Consider the following 9,929-nt stretch of genomic DNA (forward strand, 5'->3'; position numbering starts at 1 on the left):
GACGGTGACTGTAGCCATGAAATTAAAAGACGCTTGCTCCTTGGGAGGAAAGCTATGGCAAACCTAGACAGCATAGTAAGAAGCAGAGACATCACCTTGCCAACAAAGGTCCGTCTAATCAAAGCTATGGTTTTCCCAGTAGTAATGTATGGCTGTGAGAGCTGGACTATAAGGAAGGCTGAGCGCCGAAGAATTGATGCTTTCGAACTGTGGTGCTGGAGAAGACTCTTACGAGTCCCCTGGACTGCAAGGAGGTCCAATCAGTCCATCCTAAAGGAAATCAACCCTGAGTGCTCATTGGAAGGACAGATACTGAAGCTGAAGCTCAAATATTTTGGCCACCTAATGCAAAGAGGAAACTCTCTGGAAAAGACCCTGATGCTGGGAAAGACTGAAGGCAAAAGGAGAAGGGGACGGCAGAGGATGAGATGGCTAGATAGCATCACGGATGCAATGAATATGAACTTGAGCACGCTCCGGGAGAGTGCGCAGGACAGGAAGGCCTGGCGTGCTATGGTCCATGGGGTCACGAAGAGTCGGACATGACTGAACAACAAAGGGTATATTTTACACCATCTGTGACCGTAAAGCACTTTTTGTAAATTGCAGCTGTTTATGCCTGTATTAGAAATAAGTGCTTCGTGGCCACAAATGGCATAAAATAGGCCCTTTAGGGTTTGAAGACATCTATATCTCTGTCTCTGTCTCTCTGTATGTATGTATGTATGTGTCTGTCTGTCTGTCTGTCTGTATCTCAAGGTAAGAAGACAGAGGAGGGTTCCTTGAAGTTGTCCATCAACCATTAGCGTCTGGTTGATGGACTGAGCAGGCACATGGGTCACTTGGTCACAGTCCTTCCCATTATGGTGGGATGCATTGTCTTTCTATTTAAATTATAGTAATTATTTCTAAATTTGCACTCATACATATAAATTAGTATATGTCATTTTTGTGCAACCTGTGTCCTCCAGTTTAAAAAGAGGACAACACTGTTTTCTGGGTCTGGAGAGAAAGTTTTCTCAAATGGAAGCATTCAAGCTCCGCTCCGTAGGCCTGCTACTTACCTTAGCTCAGAGTTTAGCTCCAACTTATCATAGAAGGATGATCAATATATCTAAGGAAAAGGAAGAAAAATAGAGTTCTGGAGTGAGAAGGAAGTCCTTCACACAGCGCATAGTTAAACGGTGGAATTCACTACCACGAGACATAGTGAGGGCCACCACTTTGGATGGGTTTAAAAGTGGGTTGGACAAATTCCTGGAGGAGAAGGCTACCCATGGCTACTAGTCCTGATGTCTATGTGCTACCTCCAGTACCAGAGGCAGTGAGCCTATGTACACCAGTTGCTGGGGATCATGGGTGGGAGGGTGCTGTTGCACTCATGTCCTGCTTGTGGGTTTTCCGTTGGCAGCTGGTTGGCCACTGTGTGAACAGAGTGCTGAACTAGATGGACCCTTGGTCTGATCCAGCAGGTCTCTTCTTCTGTTCTTATGTTGAGCTTGTCTTGCCTCCTCTCAGCTGTGTCACTCACTGAGCCTATTTTGTTCTTATTTTTCCCTTTCGGAGAAGCCTTGTTAGCAGCAGTGTAGCGGTGAATTTCTCAGTGCAGGAGCACATCATGACAGTGCGCGCACACATACACACACCAAAGAGCAGTGGTACATAGACGAATACTCAGTTTATTGGGATCAGCATCACTGCAATCCTTTGCAGAGTTACTGGGGAGTAAGCGCCATTGAACTCAGTGGTGCTTGTGTCTGGCCACATAGCTTCAACTTGTAAAACACATTGAGCTTTAACAAAAGATTTTCAGCCAGCTGAAATGCACCCTTTGAGCCTTGAATTGGAAATGCCAACTGTCTTGCAAAGAAATGTTACCATTTAAATTGCTGACATGAAGTATGAATTCCAGCAAAGAAAAGGAAAGAAGTATCCAGCCAGTGGAGGCTGGTGGCTCTGATGTCAGTGGGGTGGTGAATCCACTCCGGGTTTCAGTCAGAACCAGTCAGAACTCTAAAGGAGCTATCCAAGGATAACATTGGATAGCTCCTTTAGAGTTCTGACTGGTTCTGACTGAAACCCCAAGAGGATTCACCACCCCTCTGACATCAGAGCCACCAACCTCCACTGTATCCAGACTCTGCTTGATTATTTTTCCCATTCTTGGCTTCCTCTATGCTAATGTGTCACAAGCAACAGTAAAACGTGAAAGCCTTGCTATCACCTCATTCCTTGGCCAGAGCGAGGAGAGCATGCCAGTTCCTTTGGAAGAGGACATCATAGCTTCTGCTCTGGAGAAAAGTCCCAGAGCTGGGCTCCCACATGTCTCTGTTCCACCACGCGGCTGCTTGCCAGACTTTTCAGTGTCAGAGGCCAGAACGGTCATTCTTCAGGTTTTGTCAACTCCCCTGTCCAGGGTCTCAATAAATCAAATGTCTGAATGTGAAGTGGGGGGAAGCATTGCCCCTTGTCTCTGGTGTGCTTCCGTATAAACGCAAATGTGTGAACAATAAAGCACCATGTGCAGCATGCAGCCTACCACAGCCTTCCCCAATCTGGTGTGTTGGACTGCAACTCCCATCACATTTTGGACTGCAACTCCCATCATGTGTTGGACTGCAACTCCCATCATTCCCAGCCAGGCCAGGGAAGGCTGGCCTACCATTTCACATCGGCGGGGGCTGGTCCATGAAGTCACGAAGAGTCGGAAGCGACTGAACGAATAAACGACAACAAAAAAGTTGCTGTGGTACGTTCCGAACTTTTCCTGAAACACTGAAGGGCAAGGATTGCCCTAAGATAGGGATAGGGGATCTTTTTTTTTTCCTGTCAAGAGCTGCATTGAGCCAGCGTGATGTAGTGGTTAGAGTGTTGGACTGGGACTCAGAAGGTCCAGGTTCTAGTCCTTGCTCAGCCATGAATGAAGCTCACTGGGTGACTTTGGGCGAGTCACTGACTCTCAGCCTAACCTACCTCACAGGTTTATTGTGAGGATAAAATGGAGAGGAGGGGGACTACGTAAGCTGCCTTGGGTTTCTCGCAAGAGGAAAAAGGGTGTGATATAAATGTAATAATAATGATAATAATTCCCCCTGGGTAATCTGTTGAGGGCATCCTCTGCCTCCCTGCCTTTTCCTCTCTTTTTCTGACAGCCCTCTTCCTTCTCTCTCTCTCTCTCTCTCTCTCTCTCTCTCTCTCTCTCTCTCTCTCTCTCTCCCCCTCCTCCTCCCTTCCCAGTGGGTTGTTGCAGGGGGGACAGATTGCTCTTCCCAAAGGCCTGAATGGATCACTTGCAGGGGGCTTCTGAAATTAACCCAGTGGAGGCTGGTGGCTCCGATTTCTCTGAGGCTCAGGCTGTAAATCTTCACTCCCTGCAACAATGCCTCTGGAATGAAGCTACATAGCATAGCATGACACCGCATCTTGCCAGTAGTGATCTGACACAGCGTCTTTCCAGTAGTGATCTGATATTGAGTACGGCAGTCCAGGTAGGGCAGGAAAAACTCCTCGCTGGAACCCTGACAGCTGCTGCCAGTCAGTGTTGACAATACTGGGCTAGATGGACCAAGGGTCTGACTTGGTGGAAGGTGGCTTCCCATGTTCCCATGTTCCACTGTGGGGGGATATATTATCCTGCTGTTTGCCAATCATTGCAGCTCTGTCGCCGCTTGCAATGTGGAGCAGCTAAGGCTGCAATCCTGTACCTTCTTACCTGGGAGTAAGCCCCATTGAACTCAGTGGGACTTACCTCTCAGCGGATATGGATAGGATTGTGCTGTAAGTTTAAGAAAGAAGCAGTGGAGGCTGGTGGCTCCAATGTCAGTGTGGAGGTGAATCCTCTCCGGGTTTCAGTCAGAACCAGCCAGAACTCTAAAGGAGTTATCCAAGGTGCGGAAGCACCATTGAGAGCTCCTTTAGAGTTCTGACTGGTTCTGACTGAAACCCAGAGCAGATCTACCACCCCACTGACATTGGAGCCTCCAGCCTCCACTGCCAATAAGGGTTTTATTTGGGGAAAACCCAAGACAATGCTGCTGCTACTTTCCTGGGAAGCCCTCAACATGATCAGTTTGAGAATTTCTCTTGAACAGATCACTGAAATGCCTCCTGCCCCCCGCCCCCATGGGCCTGTAAACTTGGGGATCCAATTTTTCCATTCAGTTTGAACAGTAGAAAAGCAAAATTACTCTCTTTTATTGTAAAGCAGTGGAGAATGGAGCTATTTGAGGGATCAGTGGAAGATGGGGCTACCTTGTTACTGGACTACGTTAATTATTTGATCGTTTCTTTTCATCTGCTGTGTTGTTGCTGCTGTTTCCTTTGTCATTTACACCAACTATTTCAATAAATTTTTGGATAAGCCCAGCTGAGTTTTTCAAAAGATTGAAGCAGAATATATATTTCAGAAGAATGAAAATAAATGATGAACTAATAAACGTTACCTTTCAGGGGTTCTCAAGGTCAGGTATATAAGCAGGCTTATAATGATCATAACCACGAAAAGACAGCCAATTACAGTCCCTGCAAAGGCTTTTGCACTTAGAATGTTAAACTTCCTTGATGCTGTTGGACCTTCTTCTGAAGACACAAAGAAAGAGCATGTGAGAACTAGGAAGAGGAACCATGATGCTTTGCTCCCGCTTTTTTCAGGTACATCAGTCAGTCCTGATGTACCTGAAAAGTCAGACTGACTGACAATTAGTTAGACTGTCCTCTCTGTCAGTCCTGGACAACAAATCTACCAGTTGAACAGACACAGTCTGGTTTCCAGAAATCCCAGGTTCATCCATCCCCATTTCTCTCAACAGCCTCTCACTACAAAGGCCCCTCGTTTGCTTGTGATCTGGTACAGCATCGAGACGGTGAGCTGAGAAAGTCAAATCTCACTTTAGAGATGGGCTCACGAAGTGGTCCTAAGAGGGAAAGCCATGACTGTTGTTATATCTAATGAGCAGACCTGACTTTGCATGGGTTGGAATGGCCCTTAGTTAGATGCAGTGAAGCTTTCAAGCAAAGTTGCATAGCTGTGAGAGCTGGGCACACTGTGTCCGCCCCATTTGAGTGAAGGCATAGGAGAGCATTTAAAAATGCCATCCTCTCCACTCTGCAGTCTGTAGTGACATAAAATTCTACCCCCCTGTCCATTGATTGGCACCTCCTTCTTTTGCCTTTGTAGACTCCGAAGGGTTAGCTCCTGGCAGTAAGAGCTTTAAGCTAGAATGTGCGGGGGGTGTGTGTGTCTCTTTTTTTGGCCCTTTACCTTTGCCATATCACTGGAATATGGCCTCCAGAAGCTTCTCCAAAATGGAATTCAGCTCATGAGCTGAAAGAGGTTGCTCTCCCCTCTTCTATGAGATAGGAAAGGTTACATAAAACATTTACCTCCAATCAGTAAGAATATCTTCCCCATTTCAGATTCCTCTGTTGTATTTTTTTGCTTGTGTATTGCGTAGTATCCAGAATCCATGTCTGTTACATTAACGATGTGCAGAGAGCAGTCCGGGTTTATAGTCTCCCGCCCAGTGTAGGCAATTCCATAATGGTGTTCAGAAATTGGTGGTGGTTGATAGGTCAAAATTTGACTCGTCTTAGACATTTCCCCACGGAACCAGCAGCAGGAGAAAGTGTCTGTCATCTTTCCTGCTGGGATTAGAGTGACTTCCTTTCCTACCATAGGTAACCATGGTTCCACTGTGACAGTAATACTAATGTTCTTGGCCTGAGCCAACAGGAAGCAGGAAGAACTCAAGATGTGGCCTGTGGGGGTGGGGGGAGGGGAGGGGGAGGAGGAGGAGGAGGCAGGCATCAGTTCCAGGAAGAGTCCAACAGAGTAGACAAGAGACAGATGCACCATCACTGTGTCAGCCCCCCCTCCCCACATTCCCAACAGGCCCCCAACCCCTCACCTGCCAGAAGCAACATTGGCCAGCATCTTCCACACCTGTAGGGCTCCCCAGTGCTGAGCCGTGTTCGCATGATGTTCCTGCTGCTGTTGGGAGGCTCTTGGACCTTCTGGGAAGTTAACTTTGAGCCCAGTGAGATGCCTGGGCTGCTCCATCTGTGTTCTATGTGACCAGTGCCTGGGAGACCCAGCCAAGCCCACCCACTCACCACTCCAGGGTCTCCTCCACTTAAGTTCAGGGTGCCTTAGTGCCAGGACCCACCCCTCCCCATTGTGAACTCTCAGGTAATAGGAGGAGGTAATAAAGCAGATGTGTGATCTATGAATTTACAGTCACCCTGTCAATCGAGGGGAATCCAATTGACAGGGTGACTGTAAATTCATACATCAGTCCAGGGTTTTAGGCACAGGGAGTTGTTCACTTAAGGGTTATTCTGGCCACCCTCTCTGAATTTTTATCTTCAAACAAACAAACAAACAAACAAGGCAAGTTTCTAGTCCCTTTTACTTGTGGAGATATAAGGTTATGCTTCCAGGCAGGATTCTACTCAATTGCTCATTAAGAAGCAAACTTGGTCCTGCCTTCCAGTGTTCTGACCAATGCGTTCAAGGCACTGGGCTAACTGACAAGCCCTACGCCCTTATTTTGGGAGGCTGATGAGCCACTGGTCACCACATTTGAGGAATAACCCTCAGCACCTCCTCATACACCTTCTAGGCATGAGGATGTAGCCCTGCCTGCAACCTCAGACTCTGCTGATGTTGCACACCTTCTTCTGCCCCTCGGACATGTGGGAGCATGAGGCTACAGAAATAACCATGGGCTTTTTAAGGCTACAGCTAGCATCCAGTGGGGCATGGAGCTCCTGAAGCTTCTGGACCCGCCAGCCTTCTTAAGACCTCAGTTGCTTGCACTCTCTTGCTGGGACAACAGCCCTCCCTGTGAGGAAATGCTCCACTCAGCACCTCACAATATGCTGTCCAGGGTCCGAAAGTTCCGTTCCTTGCTGTGGCTCTGCTTTGCTGAACCTGACTGTGCTTTACCAGACATGACCCCTTTCTGCCTGCCGTTGAACCAATTCTGAGTGCACGTCATGCTACAAGCATGGGTCAACACAGCTACCTCCATTTTTGGACGTTCCTCGGGGGCGTGGTTATAGGGACTGTCATGATCAACGCCCGCACTTCAAAACCTACCACTACACCAGTGGTGCAGTTTTTTCTAGCTTTGTTTGCATTCTTTGGGGCCAATGTTTGGTGCTCTGCAGCCTGATTTTATTCTGGTCAACAATCCTAGCAATGTATTACATGGCAAGATTTTTTTTTAGATCCAATGAACCAGGGCTCACGTACTATTTAGGTCTACTGCTGCTTGTTCAACCGGTTGTTCAGACAAGGATTGAGTGAGACCTCACACCAACCCTTCCCCAACTTGGGGTGATCCATGTGTATTGGACTGCAATGCCATCTTCATCAGCCAGCATGCCCACCGGCCATGCTGGCTGGGGAAGATGGGACTTGTAGTCCAACACATCTGGAGGGTTTCAGGTTGGGAAAGACTGCCTTACACTGAGATGCAAAGGAGATCCAATCAACTCACAGAAACAGAGCATGTGGCAGAGTGAGGAGGGCTGCCTTGGGTGGAAAATTTGGAGGAACCATTAAAAGGGCAGCAAATGGTGAATACTTTAAATGTAGTTATATTTATAGCACTGTGAAGGGATGTTTAAGGCTGCTCCTGTTAATGGGACCAATATCTTTTTTCACCCTGATTCTCAGCAGAGCTGAAAGTTGGTTGCAGGTGGGTTTAACTTACAAAACCCAAATTATGACACTAGGACACAAGAAGGAGAATGCTGCAGAATGATCTGGCCAGATACATTTTACATTCCCTCCTCCTTATAGTGCCAAGGCCCTGTCATCTTTTAGCCCACGGTACTGTCTTGCAAATGAGCACTGGCATTTTTGCTTGGATGTAGATGTGCCCTTCAGAAGAAGCATCACCTCACTGACTTCCTTACCTAGTTATGAATTAATTTATTAGTTGTCTTTCTACAAAGCTATCAATAATGTTATGTGTTATACAAGTGAGAATTGCAATGCAATTTTGCGCTGTAGAGTGCACCTGTTTAGGGTTCCACTGAGGCCTGCCCTTTTGATCCCATCCTGGACTCCCATTTTCCACCCCCCAATAACAATTTGTCAGCATTCTGTGTCAGTTGAGCATGCTCACTCCTCACGTTGTTGTTTTTTCATTTCCCCCTCCCCTGCCCTTAGGGGTCCCCCCTGTCCTAGCCACAAGCCTGCAATACATAATGGTCCACATTCACTGCTGAACTCGGTGATATCGTGTGACCTTGGTGTATCATCCGTCTGTCTATCTATTATATAAAACTGTGTGAGACAATGGAATATGGAGAGCCATCCCGATAATCCCTGGCAAGAGAGTGTGGATACAGTCAGAAGTGGGCACTGGAGGCTTTTATTTCATCAGCAGATACGATGGCTTTTTCTGCCGCTGGGGGTTTGGATGGGTGCAAGGGTTGGTGCTTTGGAGCCATCAGAACGTTGTAGATTATTTCGTCATGATTTCCATGTATATGGCGCTCCTCTTCTGGAGGGCAGGTGGTACATTTGGAATGGCTGATGCCATTCCAGACTTGAATTCTGACAATATTCTGGATGAGGATGATCATGTTCTTTACATGGAAGAGAGAGAGTCTAGAATCAGAGCATGGAAACCAGAACTGAAAGCATACACACATCCCACCATTCCTATCTCTGAGGACCTGGCAAGCTACTTTTGTAACCCATGAGATGTCACATCCCTCTCATTCAGGTCCAGACCAGACCCAAGCCTTTTTTGGTCTTTTCTTTTTTTGCCACAGAGCATCCTTAATAGCGGACCCTGGACTCCCACTGACACCAAAAGGTGGGAATAGAATCTGGGAGCTCTTATTTCCAAATTCCATGAGTTGGGGCCACACACTGCAGAATGAAGGGTCTGATGGGGTGCAATGGAGTGCACTGCTTCAGACTGCTGCTGGGGATACCACTTTGTGACTGCTCCCATATATATTAACCCACACACACACTCACTGCATGAAGAAATCGAGCATATCAGGGCAAAAAGGGTCTGCATAGCCCTTTCTAGGGCTGTGCACGGACCCCAGCTTCACTTCAGATGCTGGTTGGGACCCTCCTAACCAGCCCTGCTTCAACTCAGACCAGTTTGGACCCCCTCCGCTTCGACTTGGTTCTGGATCTGAAGTGAGATTTGGATATCCAGACCACTCGGTTTGGGTGTCTTCCCACTGACTTGCATGGGAAACATGAACGGCCGTGACTTTTTCACTTTTCATGATAAATACATGAAACCTGGGGACCTCTCTGCTGACATAGAAGGGATCCCACTCCCAGATTTCAGACAGTTTGGCCCAGTACTCTTTGTGGGCCAAATCTGAACTTTGAGTTTTTCCACAAAAACGCTCAAAGCAAAAAAGCTATAGCTCTCAGTGCCACGCAGCCCCTTCCCCTGCCAGCTTGGCTGTCTATGGCCATGTTTCCATGACAATGGAAAGAGAAGCTAATGGAGGAGTTCTGGATTTTAATTTAAAAGGAATCAGCTTTGCTGCACTGTGGTCCATGCAGAGCTCCATGAGCAGGTTCTCTGCTTCACAGAACATCCTTCCTGGTGGGGGTGGGGGTTGGAGTGAATGTCATCTGACTGGCAGGGGCTGCTCAACCAATAAGAGAGGCTTCTCCCCTCTCCCCCCTTTCTCCTTTCCCCTGAAAGTCCAGATGCACCTGCATTTCAGGAGCAAGCCTCATTAACCTCAATGGGAGTTACTTCTGAGTAGACAGACATATGCTGGTGCCGGGAAAAAGAGCAGTAAACACAAAGGGGACTGGGTAAAACAATGTTCCCAAAAAGGGAACCTCCTGACTTCATATGATTTTTAAAGGGGAGACCCACAAAACCACCATCCAATCACAAAGCACATCCGCCTGCACCAACTGAAGCAGA

Source organism: Heloderma suspectum, chromosome 10 (assembly GCF_057233095.1).
Source record: "Heloderma suspectum isolate Gila_16-S chromosome 10, 16-S_ref, whole genome shotgun sequence".
Lineage (NCBI taxonomy): Eukaryota > Metazoa > Chordata > Lepidosauria > Squamata > Helodermatidae > Heloderma > Heloderma suspectum.